Source organism: Rattus norvegicus, chromosome 3 (assembly GCF_021556685.1).
Source record: "Rattus norvegicus strain SHRSP/BbbUtx chromosome 3, alternate assembly SHRSP_T2T, whole genome shotgun sequence".
Taxonomy (NCBI): domain Eukaryota; kingdom Metazoa; phylum Chordata; class Mammalia; order Rodentia; family Muridae; genus Rattus; species Rattus norvegicus.
The window spans coordinates 65,616,825-65,635,686 of record NC_141536.1 but is presented as its reverse complement, the minus strand read 5'-3'; the positions used below and the strand labels follow the sequence as shown (position 1 = coordinate 65,635,686).

Here is an 18,862-nt window from a genome sequence, read left to right as displayed (position 1 = left end):
TGGCCTATCTGTCTGTCTCTGTACCAATACCATGCAGTTTTTATCACTATTGCTCTGTAATACTGCTTGAGTTCAGGGATAGTGATTCCCCCTGAAGTCCTTTTATTGTTGAGGATAGCTTTAGCTATCCTGGGTTTTTTGTTATTCCAGATGAATTTGCAAATTGTTCTGTCTAACTCTTTGAAGAATTGGATTGGTATTTTGATGGGGATTGCATTGAATCTGTAGATTGCTTTTGGTAAAATGGCCATTTTTACCATATTAATCCTGCCAATCCATGAGCATGGGAGATCTTTCCATCTTCTGAGGTCTTCTTCAATTTCTTTCCTCAGTGTCTTGAAGTTCTTATTGTACAGATCTTTTACTTGCTTGGTTAAAGTCACACCGAGGTACTTTATATTATTTGGGTCTATTATGAAGGGTGTCGTTTCCCTAATTTCTTTCTCGGCTTGTTTCTCTTTTGTATAGAGGAAGGCAACTGATTTATTTGAGTTAATTTTATACCCAGCCACTTTGCTGAAGTTGTTTATCAGCTTTAGTAGTTCTCTGGTGGAACTTTTGGGATCACTTAAATATACTATCATGTCATCTGCAAATAGTGATATTTTGACCTCTTCTTTTCCGATCTGTATCCCTTTGATCTCCTTTTGTTGTCTGATTGCTCTGGCTAGAACTTCAAGAACTATATTGAATAAGTAGGGAGAGAGTGGGCAGCCTTGTCTAGTCCCTGATTTTAGTGGGATTGCTTCAAGTTTCTCTCCATTTAGTTTAATGTTAGCAACTGGTTTGCTGTATATGGCTTTTACTATGTTTAGGTATGGGCCTTGAATTCCTATTCTTTCCAGGACTTTTATCATGAAGGGGTGTTGAATTTTGTCAAATGATTTCTCAGCATCTAATGAAATGATCATGTGGTTCTGTTCTTTCAGTTTGTTTATATAATGGATCACGTTGATGGTTTTCCGTATATTAAACCATCCCTGCATGCCTGGGATGAAGCCTACTTGATCATGGTGGATGATTGTTTTGATGTGCTCTTGAATTCGGTTTGCCAGAATTTTATTGAGTATTTTTGCGTCGATATTCATAAGGGAAATTGGTCTGAAGTTCTCTTTCTTTGTTGTGTCTTTGTGTGGTTTAGGTATAAGAGTAATTGTGGCTTCGTAGAAGGAATTCGGTAGGGCTCCATCTGTTTCAATTTTGTGGAATAGTTTGGATAATATTGGTATGAGGTCTTCTATGAAGGTTTGATAGAATTCTGCACTAAACCCGTCTGGACCTGGGCTCTTTTTGGTTGGGAGACCTTTAATGACTGCTTCTATTTCCTTAGGAGTTATGGGGTTGTTTAACTGGTTTATCTGTTCCTGATTTAACTTCGATACCTGGTATCTGTCTAGGAAATTGTCCATTTCCTGAAGATTTTCAAATTTTGTTGAATATAGGTTTTTATAGTAAGATCTGATGATTTTTTGAATTTCCTCTGAATCTGTAGTTATGTCTCCCTTTTCATTTCTGATTTTGTTAATTTGGACACACTCTCTGTGTCCTCTCGTTAGTCTGGCTAAGGGTTTATCTATCTTGTTGATTTTCTCAAAGAACCAACTTTTGGTTCTGTTGATTCTTTCTATGGTCCTTTTTGTTTCTACTTGGTTGATTTCAGCTCTGAGTTTGATTATTTCCTGCCTTCTACTCCTCCTGGGTGTATTTGCTTCTTTTTGTTCTAGAGCTTTTAGGTGTGCTGTCAAGCTGCTGACATATGCTCTTTCCTGTTTCTTTCTGCAGGCACTCAGCGCTATGAGTTTTCCTCTTAGCACAGCTTTCATTGTGTCCCATAAGTTTGAGTATGTTGTATCTTCATTTTCATTAAATTCTAAAAAGTTTTTAATTTCTTTCTTTATTTCTTCCTTGACCAGGTTATCATTGAGTAGAGCATTGTTCAATTTCCACGTATATGTGGGCATTCTTCCCTTATTGTTATTGAAGACCAGTTTTAGGCCGTGGTGGTCCGATAGCACGCATGGGATTATTTCTATCTTTCTGTACCTGTTGAGGCCCGTTTTTTGACCAATTATATGGTCAATTTTGGAGAAAGTACCATGAGGAGCTGAGAAGAAGGTATATCCTTTTGCTTTAGGATAGAATGTTCTATAAATATCCGTTAAGTCCATTTGGCTCATGACTTCTCTTAGTCTGTCTACATCACTGTTTAATTTCTGTTTCCATGATCTGTCCATTGATGAGAGTGGGGTGTTGAAATCTCCCACTATTATTGTGTGAGGTGCAATGTGTGTTTTGAGCTTTAGTAAGGTTTCTTTTACATATGTAGGTGCCCTTGTATTTGGGGCATAGATATTTAGGATTGAGAGTTCATCTTGGTTGATTTTTCCTTTGATGAATATGAAGTGTCCTTCCTTATCTTTTTTGATGACTTTTAGTTGGAAATTGATTTTATTTGATATTAGAATGGCTACTCCAGCTTGCTTCTTCTGACCATTTGCTTGGAAAGTTGTTTTCCAGCCTTTCACTCTGAGGTAGTGTCTGTCTTTGTCTCTGAGGTGTGTTTCCTGTAGGCAGCAGAATGCAGGGTCCTCGTTGCGTATCCAGTTTGTTAATCTATGTCTTTTTATTGGGGAGTTGAGGCCATTGATATTGAGAGATATTAAGGAATAGTGATTATTGCTTCCCATTATATTCATATTTGATGTGAGGTTATGTTTGTGTGCTTTCATTCTCTTTGTTTTGTTGCCAAGACGATTAGTTTCTTGCTTCTTCTAGGGTATAGCTTGCCTCCTTATGTTGGGCTTTACCATTTATTATCCTTTGTAGTGCTGGATTTGTAGAAAGATATTGTGTAAATTTGGTTTTGTCATGGAATATCTTGGTTTCTCCATCAATGTTAATTGAGAGTTTTGCTGGATACAGTAATCTGGGCTGGCATTTGTGTTCTCTTAGGGTCTGTATAACATCAGTCCAGGATCTTCTGGCCTTCATAGTTTCTGGCGAGAAGTCTGGTGTGATTCTGATAGGTCTCCCTTTATATGTTACTTGACCTTTTTCCCTTACTGCTTTTAATATTCTTTCTTTATTTTGTGCCTTTGGTGTTTTGACAATTATGTGACGGGAGGTGTTTCTTTTCTGGTCCAATCTATTTGGAGTTCTGTAGGCTTCCTGTATGTCTATGGGTATCTCTTTTTTTAGGTTAGGGAAGTTTTCTTCTATGATTTTGTTGAAGATATTTACTGGTCCTTTGAGCTGGGAGTCTTCACTCTCTTCTATACCTATTATCCTTAGGTTTGATCTTCTCATTGAGTCCTGGATTTCCTGTATGTTTTGGACCAGTAGCTTTTTCCGCTTTACATTATCTTTGACAGTTGAGTCAATGATTTCTATGGAATCTTCTGCTCCTGAGATTCTCTCTTCCATCTCTTGTATTCTGTTGGTGAAGCTTGTATCTACAGCTCCTTGTCTCTTCTTTTGGTTTTCTATATCCAGGGTTGTTTCCATGTGTTCTTTCTTGATTGCTTCTATTTCCATTTTTAATTCCTTCAACTGTTTGATTGTGTTTTCCTGGAATTCTTTCAGGGATTTTTGCGATTCCTCTCTGTAGGCTTTTACTTGTTTATTAATGTTTTCCTGTGCTTCCCTAAGTGTGTTCATGTCTTTCTTGAAGTCCTCCAGCATCATGATCAAATATGATTTTGAAACTAGATCTTGCTTTTCTGGTGTGTTTGGATATTCCATGTTTGTTTTGGTGGGAGAATTGGGCTCCGATGATGGCATGTAGTCTTGGTTTCTGTTGCTTGGGTTCCTGCGCTTGCCTCTCGCCATCAGATTATCTCTAGTGTTACTTTGTTCTGCTATTTCTGACAGTGGCTAGACTGTCCTATAAGCCTGTGTGTCAGGAGTGCTGTATACCTGTTTTCCTCTCTTTCAGTCAGTTATGGGGACAGAGTGTTCTGCTTTCGGGCGTGTAGTTTTTCCTCTCTACAGGTCTTCAGCTGTTCCTGTGGGCCTGTGTCTTGAGTTCACCAGGCAGCTTTCTTGCAGCAGAAAATTTGGTCTTACCTGTGGTCCCGAGGCTCAGGTTTGCTCGTGGGGTGCTGTCCAGGGGCTCTCTGCAGCGGCAGCAACCAGGAAGACCTATGCCGCCCCTTCCGGGAGCTTCAGTGCACCAGGGTTCCAGATGGTCTTTGGCTTTTTCCTCTGGCGTCCGAGATGTGTGTGCAGGGAGCAGTCTCTTCTGGTTTCCCAGGCCTGTCTGCCTCTCTGAAGGTTTAGCTCTCCCTCCCACGGGATTTGGGTGCAGAGAACTGTTTATCCGGTCTGTTTCCTTCAGGGTCCGGCGGTGTCTGTGGCAGGGGTCCTGCAGCTCCTGGCGACCTGTATCTTTCAAAGTGTTCTAACTTTAGTTTATGGTTGAGAATGTTAGTCAAGAAGCTGTTTTTCCTGAAAATTCGTATCATCTTTTCATCACTGTGGCAAATGTGGGAATGAAATAGCTTGAAGAAAGAGACACAAGGTATATATGTTTTATGGTATCACAGATTTCAGTCCATCGACAACTGGCTGTACCATTTTAGGACTAACACTAGGAAAAATTGCTATGGACAGGTGCACATGTTGGAGCAGTGGAGGTGCCCATTTTATACTGGCCGTGGAACAGATAGCAGAAAGAAGACTGGATGATCAACCCTCCAACCTAAGCACACTCACAGTAGCCTACTGTCTACAAACAGGGCCCTATTACAAAAGGTTTTTGCCACCTTCCAATGTTAAACTAACTGGTAACCATTCATTTAACTAACTCATGAACCTTTGACAGGCATTTAATATTCAAAGTGTAACAGCTACAATGTATTAGCGGAAGGCCTCAACTCAAACATTCTGATGGTTTACTTTCCTGCAAATTTCCACTTCCATATTGAGGAAAAGAAAATGCTTTTAACCACTTTAACTACATTTTAGTAACTGAATATTTGATATATTATTATATAGTGCTTGGATAATAAGGTTTATATTTAAATTGTTTTCCATTTATTATTTAGCAGCCGTTATTGAAATACTTATATGAATCTTCAGCAACTTAAACAAAATAGGGGATCGGAAAAGGTGGCAAGTAATTATAGAAAGAATATTCAAAGAAATAATTCACTGGAGATAATTTCTTTCTCAGGTATTCAAGTATTTGTTTTTCTTATTATAAGCATATGCTCTGCAAAGCTTGAATTGGTGCTGATATGGTCCAGACAAAATTTAGATACTTTTATTGACAAACTAGAAAGACATTCTGTATTAATAATAGAAAAAGGAACAAAAGATAATTAACAAAGCTATTAATTTCCTGCCTAATACCACACTACCATGACCCATTGAAGGATAAATGTGTTCTCAGTAACGGACGAGAACATAGCATGAAGCATTGTCACAAAGATCGTCTTGCTTTTGGAGCTCTACGTCTTGGTTAAATTCTCAGGTCCACGCACATGGAAGAAAGATGGGTGTTTATGATTTTCAATACAGCACCCCAAAAGAAAGTTGCATGGTGCAGATGGGAATGTGAAGACTTTCCTTGCCTCCAACAAAAATCCCAGAATTACCCAAGCGCGATAAAACAGGCAGGCAATCCCAGCTCCCAGGAGGCAAAACGGGAGGATATGACTTTATGGCCAGCCTGAGCAACAGCGTTAAACTTGTCTCCAAAGAGGACCCCTGCACAGGAAAAGATTCCTACAATACAGCCTCAGGGCTCTAGTGAGAGCATTGTTCATTTTCAATTATTTACATTTGCTCCCTGGATTGCTCAGTGCTGGATTTCATAGCTGTCCAGGGAACAGGGTTCAAATCCACTTCACGCTAAATACAGGGAGTATGTATTACAAAAACGTGACTTTTTTTTCCCCACAAGTGAACAGGAGTGTTGGAATGCTCCCTCCCACTTTAAAAAAAAAAAAACTTAATCTACTTAAGCTACAAAAGATGTCTGGTAATTTTGCTGTTTTCTTATCTCTCTGCTCCTTGTATTTAAAAGTTGCTTGGAATGTTTTCTGTTACACTGATTGAAACACTTGAAAACAACCAGTAGAAGCGCAGAGTATATTATAGCTCCCTTGGACAATATCTTATCTCTCACTCCTCCAATTTCCTTTGTTCAAGGACAGAGATATTTATTTGCAGATTAGCCCTCACAAAGGGAGGCTGATTTCTCCCTATTTCACCATTTTATTTCTCCTGTTGCAATCTTAAAGCACAACGGTAAGACTCCAGAAGAGATTGCATGCTGTAGAGGACAGAGTAGTAAGCAAGATAGCAATCTTTATAATGGGCTTAGTACTAAACAGATTGGGAACAGGTTTTAAAGATGGAATATTCAATGTCGTTCACCCCTATCTGTGTCTCTGTAAAATAAAATATAAAAATAAAATTAAAAGATATGTTTATTCTGACCCCTTTTCTTATAACTTTTGAGTGGTTCCATTTCAGAGTTGAATAGACCCTTGTCTGTCCAAACTTTGGTTTGGCTGTCAAGATAATGCAGGACAAATTTATTCATGGAAGTAAAATAAGCTTATGTGGTTTGACTAGTGCTTTCACATATTTGTACCTGTCATCAAAGGATTCTATCTAGTACCTCAGGGCAGTATGAGTATGACTTACAAACGGAAGAATGTCACCCTTGGTAATATTCAGACCTGTGAGCAAGACAGCATCTCATGTTTTAATCACTGGAACCATTTAAATGTTTACAAGGATGACCTACTACACAAAACAAATTCCAACACAGTGCACATAACCTATGATGCAACAACCAATCAACTGCTGCCAAAGATGATGTGAGCATTAGAATATCATAGCCATCACTTCCCATGGGCTCTCTTCAGACTTGTAAGATATTTTAGACAAATTCTAAAAGCTAAAAATAGATTATGTAACAATTGGATTTGCATTCTCCAACATTCTGCAGTTGATGATAGAAAAATCATTATTTTGTACTATTCTGTAGTTTCTCTTCTGTCTTCTTTTCTCACTTTACACAGCTGGCTTACGTTTGCTTCAACACTTCATTTTTTTTTCTTTTTTATTAACTTGAGTATTTCTTATGTACATTTTGAGTGTTATTTCCTTTCCTGGTTTCCGGGCAAACATCCCCCTAATCCCTCCTCCTCCCCTACTTTATGGGTGTTCCCCTCCCCATCCTCCCCCCCATTGCCGCCCTCCCCCCAACAATCTAGTTCACTGGGGGTTCAGTCTTAGCAGGACCCAGGGCTTCCCCTTCCACTGGTGCTCTTACTAGGATATTCATTGCTACCTATGAGGTCAGAGTCCAGGGTCAGTCCATGTATAGTCTTTAGGTAGTGGCTTAGTCCCTGGAAGCTCTGGTTGCTTGGCATTGTTGTACATATGGGGTCTCAAGTGCCTTCAGTTCTTTTAGGGTGTATCTTGCCTCCTTATGTTGGGCTTTACCATTTATTATCCTTTGTAGTGCTGGATTTGTAGAAAGATATTGTGTAAATTTGGTTTTGTCATGGAATATCTTGGTTTCTCCATCTATGTTAATTGAGAGTTTTGCAGGATACAGTAACCTGGGCTGGCATTTGTGTTCTCTTAGGGTCTGTATGACATCTCTCCAGGATCTTCTGGCTTTCATAGTCTCTGGCAAAAAGTCTGGTGTGATTCTGATAGGTCTGCCTTTATATTTTACTTGATCTTTTTCCCTTACTGCTTTTAATATTCTTTCATTATTTTGTGCATTTGGTGTTTTGACTATTATGCAACACTTCATTTTTATCCTGTAGTCTTTTTACTTTGTCCTTGAGTTAACAATGGACAAAGAAGTTATGTAGATCGAAAGAGGGCTCAGTATTTGAGAACACTTGCTGTTCTTCTAGAGGACCCAAGTTTAGCTTAAGTGAACACTCAGTTTAGATGGCTCTCAATCATCTACAATTCCAGCTCAAGGTGATGTCTGATCTCTGTGGTGCGCACTCCTACATATAATTTAAAATAATAAATATATTTTTAAAATTAAAAGTACTGGTTTAGCAAAAGGCTTCACCAAGAACTGCTGAAAATGGATTTGTGTGAAACCGAGTTCTCCTTCCTTAGCAGAGAGAGAAAAGAGCTTCATTATCCATGCTTTCCCTCAGGACTGCACTGAAGGACATGATTAAACATGGCTACAACAGAGATGTTTCTGCTCCTCCTCTGCTCATGTCAGTCATCCAAGTAACTGTTTTCTTAATAAAAAGAGTTCAAGTCATTTACTTGTATGTTTTTCTTATTTACAGCCATTGTCCCCAGCCTGGTTTCCCCTCCCACAATTCCAGATCCTATTCCTTCTACCTTCTGTTTCTGAAAGGAGGCCCCCTGACATCAAGGCCTCCCCTTCCCTGGGGCCTCAAGTCTCTCAAGGATTAGGCACATCTTCTCCCACTGAGACCAGGCCAGGCAGTCCTCTGCTATATATGTATCTGGGGCCTTGAACCTGCACCTGTATACTGTCTGGTTAGAGTCTCAGTGTCTGCGAGATCTCAGGGGTCCTAGTTAGCTGATACTGCTGGTCTTCCTATGGAGTCACCCCTCTCTTCTTCCATCCCTCCCTTAGTTCAACCACAGGGGTCCTGGACTTCAGTCCAGTAGTTGGCTGTAAGTATCTGCATCTGTATCAGTCAGCTGCTGGTAGGGTCTCTCAGAGGACCGCCATGCTAGGCTCCTGTCTAGAAGCACATCATAACATTAATAATAATGTCAAGCCTTGGTGAATCCCCATGAGGTGGATCCCCAGTTAGACCAGTCACTGGATCACCTTTCCCTCATTCTCTTCTCAATTTTTGTTTCTGCAGTACTTTTAGACAGGAACACTTCTGGGTCAGAAATTTTGACTGTGGGTTGCTAACACCATCCCTCCTCTTGAGCCCTGTTTATCTATTTGAGGTGGACTCTTTGAGTGCCCTCTCCCTACTGTTAAGCATTTTACCTAAGGTCACTCCCATGGAGTCCTGAGAGTCTCTGACCTCCCAGGCCTCTGGTCTTTTCTAGAGGACCTTTCTACCTCTCACCTTCTAAGGCTGCATATTTCCACCCATTCTTCTGGTCCTCTGGGCTTCTCTCCTGCCCCCACCCTCTTCCCATGTAGTTCAGAAATAGACCTACCTGAAGACCCAGCTATACCATTCTTGGGCATATATCCAAAAAAGTACCCCACCATACTAAAGGCACACATGCTCATAGAGGCCTAATTTGTGATAAACAGAAGCTGGAAACAACTGAGGTGTCACAACCAAAGAATGGATACAGAAAATGTGATACATTTACATAATGGAACACTATTCAGCTATTAAGAATGAAGGCATCATTCCCAGACCCGGTGAGAGAGAGACCCAACCGCCTGGTCAGGTGGGCACTCCTGAGGCTGCAGAGCGGAAGAGACCACCAACACTGCTCACCCCTGCCCACATCCCTGGCCCAAGAGGAAACTGTATAAGGCCTCTGGGCTCCCGTGGGGGAGTGGCAGGACCCCTGCCAGAGACACCGCCGGACCCTGAAGGAAACAGACCGGATAAACAGTTCTCTGCACCCAAATCCCGTGGGAGGGAGAGCTAAACCTTCAGAGAGGTAGACAAGCCTGGGAAACCAGAAGAGACTGCTCCCTACACACACATCTCGGACGCCAGAGGAAAAAGCCAAAGACCATCTGGAACCCTGGTGCACTGAAGCTCCCGGAAGGGGCGGCACAAGTCTTCCTGGTTGCTGCCGCTGCAGAGAGCCCCTGGGCAGCACCCCACGAGCGAACCTGAGCCTCGGGACCACAGGTAAGACCAAATTTTCTGCTGCAAGAAAGCTGCCTGGTGAACTCAAGACACAGGCCCACAGGAACAGCTGAAGACCTGTAGAGAGGAAAAACTACACGCCCGAAAGCAGAACACTCTGTCCCCATAACTGACTGAAAGAGAGGAAAACAGGTCTACAGCAATCCTGACACACAGGCTTATAGGACAGTCTAGCCACTGTCAGAAATAGCAGAACAAAGTAACACTAGAGATAATCTGATGGCGAGAGGCAAGCGCAGGAACCCAAGCAACAGAAACCAAGACTACATGCCATCATCGGAGCCCAATTCTCCCACCAAAACAAACATGGAATATCCAAACACACCAGAAAAGCAAGATCTAGTTTCAAAATCATATTTGATCATGATGCTGGAGGACTTCAAGAAAGACATGAACACACTTAGGGAAGCACAGGAAAACATTAATAAACAAGTAAAAGCCTACAGAGAGGAATCGCAAAAATCCCTGAAAGAATTCCAGGAAAACACAATCAAACAGTTGAAGGAATTAAAAATGGAAATAGAAGCAATCAAGAAAGAACACATGGAAACAACCCTGGATATAGAAAACCAAAAGAAGAGACAAGGAGCTGTAGATACAAGCTTCACCAACAGAATACAAGAGATGGAAGAGAGAATCTCAGGAGCAGAAGATTCCATAGAAATCATTGACTCAACTGTCAAAGATAATGTAAAGCGGAAAAAGCTACTGGTCCAAAACATACAGGAAATCCAGGACTCAATGAGAAGATCAAACCTAAGGATAATAGGAATAGAAGAGAGTGAAGACTCCCAGCTCAAAGGACCAGTAAATATCTTCAACAAAATCATAGAAGAAAACTTCCCTAACCTAAAAAAAGAGATACCCATAGACATACAAGAAGCCTACAGAACTCCAAATAGATTGGACCAGAAAAGAAACACCTCCCGTCACATAATTGTCAAAACACCAAAGGCACAAAATAAAGAAAGAATATTAAAAGCAGTAAGGGAAAAAGGTCAAGTAACATATAAAGGGAGACCTATCAGAATCACACCAGACTTCTCGCCAGAAACTATGAAGGCCAGAAGATCCTGGACTGATGTTATACAGACCCTAAGAGAACACAAATGCCAGCCCAGATTACTGTATCCAGCAAAACTCTCAATTAACATTGATGGAGAAACCAAGATATTCCATGACAAAACCAAATTTACACAATATCTTTCTACAAATCCAGCACTACAAAGGATAATAAATGGTAAAGCCCAACATAAGGAGGCAAGCTATACCCTAGAAGAAGCAAGAAACTAATCGTCTTGGCAACAAAACAAAGAGAATGAAAGCACACAAACATAACCTCACATCCAAATATGAATATAACGGGAAGCAATAATCACTATTCCTTAATATCTCTCAATATCAATGGCCTCAACTCCCCAATAAAAAGACATAGATTAACAAACTGGATACGCAACGAGGACCCTGCATTCTGCTGCCTACAGGAAACACACCTCAGAGACAAAGACAGACACTACCTCAGAGTGAAAGGCTGGAAAACAATTTTCCAAGCAAATGGTCAGAAGAAGCAAGCTGGAGTAGCCATTCTAATATCAAATAAAATCAATTTCCAACTAAAAGTCATCAAAAAAGATAAGGAAGGACACTTCATATTCATCAAAGGAAAAATCAACCAAGATGAACTCTCAATCCTAAATATCTATGCCCCAAATACAAGGGCACCTACATACGTAAAAGAAACCTTACTAAAGCTCAAAACACACATTGCACCTCACACAATAATAGTGGGAGATTTCAACACCCCACTCTCATCAATGGACAGATCATGGAAACAGAAATTAAACAGTGATGTCGACAGACTAAGAGAAGTCATGAGCCAAATGGACTTAACGGATATTTATAGAACATTCTATCCTAAAGCAAAAGGATATACCTTCTTTTCAGCTCCTCATGGTACTTTCTCCAAAATTGACCATATAATTGGTCAAAAAACGGGCCTCAACAGGTACAGGAAGATAGAAATAATCCCATGCATGCTATCGGACCACCACGGCCTAAAACTGGTCTTCAATAACAATAAGGGAAGAATGCCCACATATATGTGGAAATTGAACAATGCTCTACTCAATGATAACCTGGTCAAGGAAGAAATAAAGAAAGAAATTAAAAACTTTTTAGAATTTAATGAAAATGAAGATACAACATACTCAAACTTATGGGACACAATGAAAGCTGTGCTAAGAGGAAAACTCATAGCGCTGAGTGCCTGCAGAAAGAAACAGGAAAGAGCATATGTCAGCAGCTTGACAGCACACCTAAAAGCTCTAGAACAAAAAGAAGCAAATACACCCAGGAGGAGTAGAAGGCAGGAAATAATCAAACTCAGAGCTGAAATCAACCAAGTAGAAACAAAAAGGACCATAGAAAGAATCAACAGAACCAAAAGTTGGTTCTTTGAGAAAATCAACAAGATAGATAAACCCTTAGCCAGACTAACGAGAGGACACAGAGAGTGCGTCCAAATTAACAAAATCAGAAATGAAAAGGGAGACATAACTACAGATTCGGAGGAAATTCAAAAAGTCATCAGATCTTACTATAAAAACCTATATTCAACAAAATTTGAAAATCTTCAGGAAATGGACAATTTCCTAGACAGATACCAGGTATCGAAGTTAAATCAGGAAAAGATAAACCAGTTAAACAACCCCATAACTCCTAAGTAAATAGAAGCAGTCATTAAAGGTCTCCCAACCAAAAAGAGCCCAGGTCCAGACGGGTTTAGTGCAGAATTCTATCAAACCTTCATAGAAGACCTCATACCAATATTATCCAAACTATTCCACAAAATTGAAACAGATGGAGCCCTACCGAATTCCTTCTACAAAGCCACAATTACTCTTATACCTAAACCACACAAAGACACAACAAAGAAAGAGAACTTCAGACCAATTTCCCTTATGAATATCAACGCAAAAATACTCAATAAAATTCTGGCAAACCGAATTAAAGATCACATCAAAACAATCATCCACCATGATCAAGTAGGCTTCATCCCAGGCATGCAGGGATGGTTTAATATACGGAAAACCATCAACGTGATCCATTATATAAACAAACTGAAAGAACTGAACCACATGATCATTTCATTAGATGCTGAGAAAGCATTTGACAAAATTCAACACCCCTTCATGATAAAAGTCCTGGAAAGAATAGGAATTCAAGGCCCATACCTAAACATAGTAAAAGCCATATACAGCAAACCAGTTGCTAACATTAAACTAAATGGAGAGAAACTTGAAGCAATCCCACTAAAATCAGGGACTAGACAAGGCTGCCCACTCTCTCCCTACTTATTCAATATAGTTCTTGAAGTTCTAGCCAGAGCAATCAGACAACAAAAGGAGATCAAAGGGTTACAGATCGGAAATGAAGAGGTCAAAATATCACTATTTGCAGATGACATGATAGTATATTTAAGTGATCCCAAAAGTTCCACCAGAGAACTACTAAAGCTGATAAACAACTTCAGCAAAGTGGCTGGGTATAAAATTAACTCAAATAAATCAGTTGCCTTCCTCTATACAAAAGAGAAACAAGCCGAGAAAGAAATTAGGGAAATGATACCCTTCATAATAGACCCAAATAATATAAAGTACCTCGGTGTGACTTTAACCAAGCAAGTAAAAGATCTGTACAATAAGAACTTCAAGACACTGAGGAAAGAAATTGAAGAAGACCTCAGAAGATGGAAAGATCTCCCATGCTCATGGATTGGCAGGATTAATATAGTAAAAATGGCCATTTTACCAAAAGCAATCTACAGATTCAATGCAATCCCCATCAAAATACCAATCCAATTCTTCAAAGAGTTAGACAGAACAATTTGCAAATTCATCTGGAATAACAAAAAACCCAGGATAGCTAAAGCTATCCTCAACAATAAAAGGACTTCAGGGGGAATCACTATCCCTGAACTCAAGCAGTATTACAGAGCAATAGTGATAAAAACTGCATGGTATTGGTACAGAGACAGACAGATAGACCAATGGAATAGAATTGAAGACCCAGAAATGAACCCACACACCTATGGTCACTTGATTTTTGACAAAGGAGCCAAAACCATCCAATGGAAAAAAGATAGCATTTTCAGCAAATGGTGCTGGTTCAACTGGAGGGCAACATGTAGAAGAATGCAGATCGATCCATGCTTATCACCCTGTACAAAGCTTAAGTCCAAGTGGATCAAGGACCTCCACATCAAACCAGACACACTCAAACTAATAGAAGAAAAACTAGGGAAGCATCTGGAACACATGGGTACTGGAAAAAATTTCCTGAACAAAACACCAATGGCTTATGCTCTAAGATCAAGAATCGACAAATGGGATCTCATAAAACTGCAAAGCTTCTGTAAGGCAAAGACACTGTGGTTAGGACAAAACGGCAACCAACAGATTGGGAAAAGATCTTTACCAATCCTACAACAGATAGAGGCCTGATATCCAAAATATACAAAGAACTCAAGAAGTTAGACCGCAGGGAAACAAACAACCCTATTAAAAATGGGGTTCAGAGCTAAACAAAGAATTCACAGCTGAGGAATGCTGAATGCCTGAGAAACACCTAAAGAAATGTTCAACATCTTTAGTCATAAGGGAAATGCAAATCAAAACAACCCTGAGATTTCACCTCACACCAGTGCGATTGGCTAAGATCAAAAACTCAGGTGACAGCAGATGCTGGCGAGGATGTGGAGAAAGAGGAACACTCCTCCATTGTTGGTGGCATTGCAGACTGGTAAAACCATTCTGGAAATCAGTCTGGAGGTTCCTCAGAAAATTGGACATTGAACTGCCTGAGGATCCAGCTATACCTCTCTTGGGCACATACCCAAAAGATGCCTCAACATATAAAAGAGACACGTGCTCCACTATGTTCATCGCAGCCTTATTTATAATAGCCAGAAAATGGAAAGAACCCAGATGCCCTTCAACAGAGGAATGGATACAGAAAATGTGGTACATCTACACAATGGAATATTACTCAGCTATCAAAAAACGAGTTTATGAAATTCGTAGGCAAATGGTTGGAACTGGAAAATATCATCCTGAGTGAGCTAACCCAATCACAGAAAGACATACATGGTATGCACTCATTGATAAGTGGCTATTAGCCCAAATGCTTGAATTACCCTAGATCCCTAGAACAAACGAAACTCAAGACGGATGATCAAAATGTGAATGCTTCACTCCTTCTTTAAATGAGGAAAAAGAATACCCTTGGCAGGGAAGGGAGAGGCAAAGATTAAAACAGAGACTGAAGGAACACCCATTCAGAGCCTGCCCCACATGTGGCCCATACATATACAGCCACCCAATTAGACAAGATGGATGAAGCAAAGAAGTGCAGACCGACAGGAGCCGGATGTAGATCGCTCCTGAGAGACACAGCCAGAATACAGCAAATATAGAGGCGAATGCCAGCAGCAAACCACCGAACTGAGAATAGGTCCCCTATTGAAGGAATCAGAGAAAGAACTGGAAGAGCTTGAAGGGGCTCGAGACCCCAAAAGTACAACAATGCCAAGCAACCAGAGCTTCCAGGGACTAAGCCACTACCTAAAGACTATACATGGACTGACCCTGGACTCTGACCCCATAGGTAGCAATGAATATCCTAGTAAGAGCACCAGTGGAAGGGGAAGCCCTGGGTCCTGCTAAGACTGAACCCCCAGTGAACTAGTCTATGGGGGGAGGGCGGCAATGGGGGGAGGGTTGGGAGGGGAACACCCATAAGGAAGGGGAGGGGGGAGGGGGATGTTTGCCCGGAAACCGGGAAAGGGAATAACACTCGAAATGTATATAAGAAATACTCAAGTTAATAAAAAAAAAAAGAATGAAGTCATCATGAATTTTGAAGGCAAATGGATAGAATTAGAAAATATCATCCTGAGTGAGGTAACCCAGACCCCAAAGGACATACATGGTATGTGGAAATTAGTCAAAAAGTACAGAATACCTAGGATACAGACCACAGAAATTAAGAACTTTAACAAGCAGAAAGGTCAAGAATGGATGCTTCAATCCCACTTAGTAAGGGGAAGAAAATAATCATGGAAGGCAGAGGGAGGGAGGGAGGGAGGGGGGGGAGGGATTTGGACCAGAGAGGAGACGGGGAAGGGAAAGGGGAACAGATATTTGTATGTTCTTATACAAAGTGTATAATTATAAAAGTGAAAGAGGCTTAGTACTGAGAAATTAAACCCTATAATATTTCAAGAAAAATGTTAATAATCAACTTTTCTCTACCAATCCAACTCTTTTAAACATAATATTTTTAATGTTAGGTTAAATCTTTGTAATATTTGTATTTAAATAAACATTTTATACAGGATAAAATACATTCTGTTTCCATTTAAGATATAATTTTCTATATATCATATAAATGATTATAAAGTAGATCAACACCTAAACTAATTAACTTAAGAAATAAATTGCTATGTAATTCCAAACATAATTATCAAAGTTCTTCAACTAATTATTCTTAATACTCAATTAATTTTAGTGTGGAATGATCACTGTAGCTATGGTAAGCAATATGTTATCATTAATTAATTAGTCTTGTACAAAAGAGAACAATACCATTTGCCATGTATGGATGGTACTTTATAGAAGGTGTGTGTGTGTTTAATTTTGATCTTTGTTCTTTTGATAATTTTACTCATTGTGTATGAATTCTTAAATTGTCTCAACTAACCACTGGGATAAAGTCAACACATTCTGTCCCTAGGCCAGGAGTAATGTGCAGGGTAGGTAATCACTTGATGCTATGAAGTTGGGGAATTTGAAAAGGCTTCATAATCACATCAAATCCCTCTTAAATTACTTTCTGATACCTGACATTTCTTTGTCTTTAAGTAATGGCAAACATCAGAGAAAGCTAGCACACATATCTCATTAGACTTTTACGTTTTTATTTCTAGTTCTCTTGCAAAGTTCTACATTGGAGGAGGTTTTTAAATAGAAAAACCAAATGAATGAAATAGTAATGTTGTAAAAGTATTAACACTAACCAGAATAAAAAAGCATAAGGTAAAGTTGAGTGAGTTAAAGACAGATTATAACTTAATAGAAGAAAATATTCAAACAGATGACTTTGTATTGAAAATACTTTCAAAACCAGACACAATTCAAATGTATTGTCAGTCAAGGGTCTAAGGTAATTGAAATATTCAAATCAAGTTTTATCCTTTGGTCTGATATTAAATGGCAGAATTTCTACTTCAAAATAAAATGCACTTTTATCTAAGATATACCAGAATTTCATGGTTGAAATAAACGAATTTTGTGGCCTTAGCCAAGATACGGCATTCAGAAAAATTGCTCGAAAATTCCCACTACGAAGTAGAAAACTCTAGAGTAATACTGAGGATGTAGTTCCAGACCTATCCAGATTATGGATAAACTCTGCATCCTATGAACCAAAACCCAGCAATAGATGTAAAACTGTTCTTTGTATCATTAAATATTTGATAAAAATGAGACTGTCATGACCACACCAAAAACATTCCCTTTCTAAAAACATATGAAACCTACTTACATATGAAGGGTCTAGGTTGATTCTTTGTAAATGAAAGGTGCAGATCCTCATTCCTTCCAGTTCTCATAGACATGTTTTCTTAGGTTTTTAATATTTTCTGATATTTTTCTCTGGAGTCTAAAGAGCATTTTCAGAAACATCCTGAAATAGCTTCTTTATTCCTTCCACAACAAGCCACAAGCTTTATCATTGCTTTCATAACTGCACATTCACCTTTCCACATGTAAATTTATATTTTCAGAGTCATTTTCTTAATCTCTGAAGGAGACCTCTTAAAGACATAGGACACCATTGTCACAAATGATGCTTTAAAAAATGAAACCATTAAAGAGAAAACCTAACATTTAGCATGTTCTAAGACTCTAGAAAGCTTGATAAATCATTCTCCAAAAATAACAGTTAATGTAACGTACAAGAAAATATTAAATCAAGATTAGTTGATCCTTGAGCTACCAAGCACATGAGGAAGTGATTATTGTGCAGAATTTGGTATGTATAAAACGTTTTTGTAAAAAAGGTATTACAGATTGATTTGAAATTACACATTTTTTAAAAAGTCCATTAGCTTTTAACACAATGTATTTCTTGAAAGCAAGAAATAGTTGGAACTAGACCATGTGTTTTGATCTAACAGTCTTCAACTGTTAGTTGGAGGACTTAGATAATTAACTTTTAAGTTATAATTAAGAGATATTTGTTGATCCTGTATTTGGTTGACTTTTTTCCTGGCCTGCACATATTTTCTATTTTTTTCTTTTTTCTTTTATTCATCTTAAAATGCTTACTAGTTAAGTTGAACATTTTTGTTTCTTTCTTGTTGACATTTATTAATCTGGTCCTGAGCATTGGGGGTTTTTTCTGTTCTTTTGTTATAAGTGTGTTTTCTTCTTCTGTGTGTAAAATTCCTTTACTTATCATACATCATGCAGGCTTCATAGTTATAAACTGTGTTAGTTATAAACTGTACTTGCATTGCATGACTCTTGTTTTTATGTCAATTTTTAAAAAAAAATAGTCTTGCTAAACATAATAATCTTACTTGGCAGTCATTTCCCTTCATGGCCAGAAATATATCATTCTGTCCTTCCTTTCCTGACTTCTTGGTTTTCTGCTGAGATCTTGATGCCATGCTGATGAAACTGCCTGTGTGTTAGCTTTTATCTTTTGAAGCTTCCAAAGAAGCCTCTTTGCTCTGTGGTTTTTAATGTCTTTTTTTTTTTTGTAACCTTAACCAGTATCTTTATTTGATACGTAGCTGTATTAGACCTATGCTCTAGAGCTGCCAATCTGTTTAGTCTCATACTACTTAGATTTGCAAAACATATATACGTTGAATTAGTTATATGTCCAAAAGAGTTTTCTTTTTCTTTTCTTTCTTTTCTTTCTTTCTTTCTTTCTTTCTTTCTTTCTTTCTTTCTTTCTTCCTTTCTCTC

General features: G+C 39.0%; 1 long non-coding RNA gene across 7 annotated transcripts in view; it reads right to left on the bottom strand.

The window, feature by feature from the left end:
- LOC120101446 (uncharacterized) overlaps window positions 1–17,632 on the bottom strand; it is a 97,400-nt gene extending 79,768 nt beyond the window's left edge. For 2 of the 7 annotated variants that reach the window (XR_015684455.1, XR_015684454.1), the window contains exon 1: window positions 17,430–17,628. This is a non-coding gene — a long non-coding RNA (uncharacterized LOC120101446). Of the gene's footprint in view, window positions 1–17,429 lie in introns of all 7 variants that reach the window. The other 5 variants (XR_015684459.1, XR_015684458.1, XR_015684457.1 and 2 more) reach the window with 4 other exon arrangements.
- Between the last annotated feature and the right edge of the window lie 1,230 nt (window positions 17,633–18,862).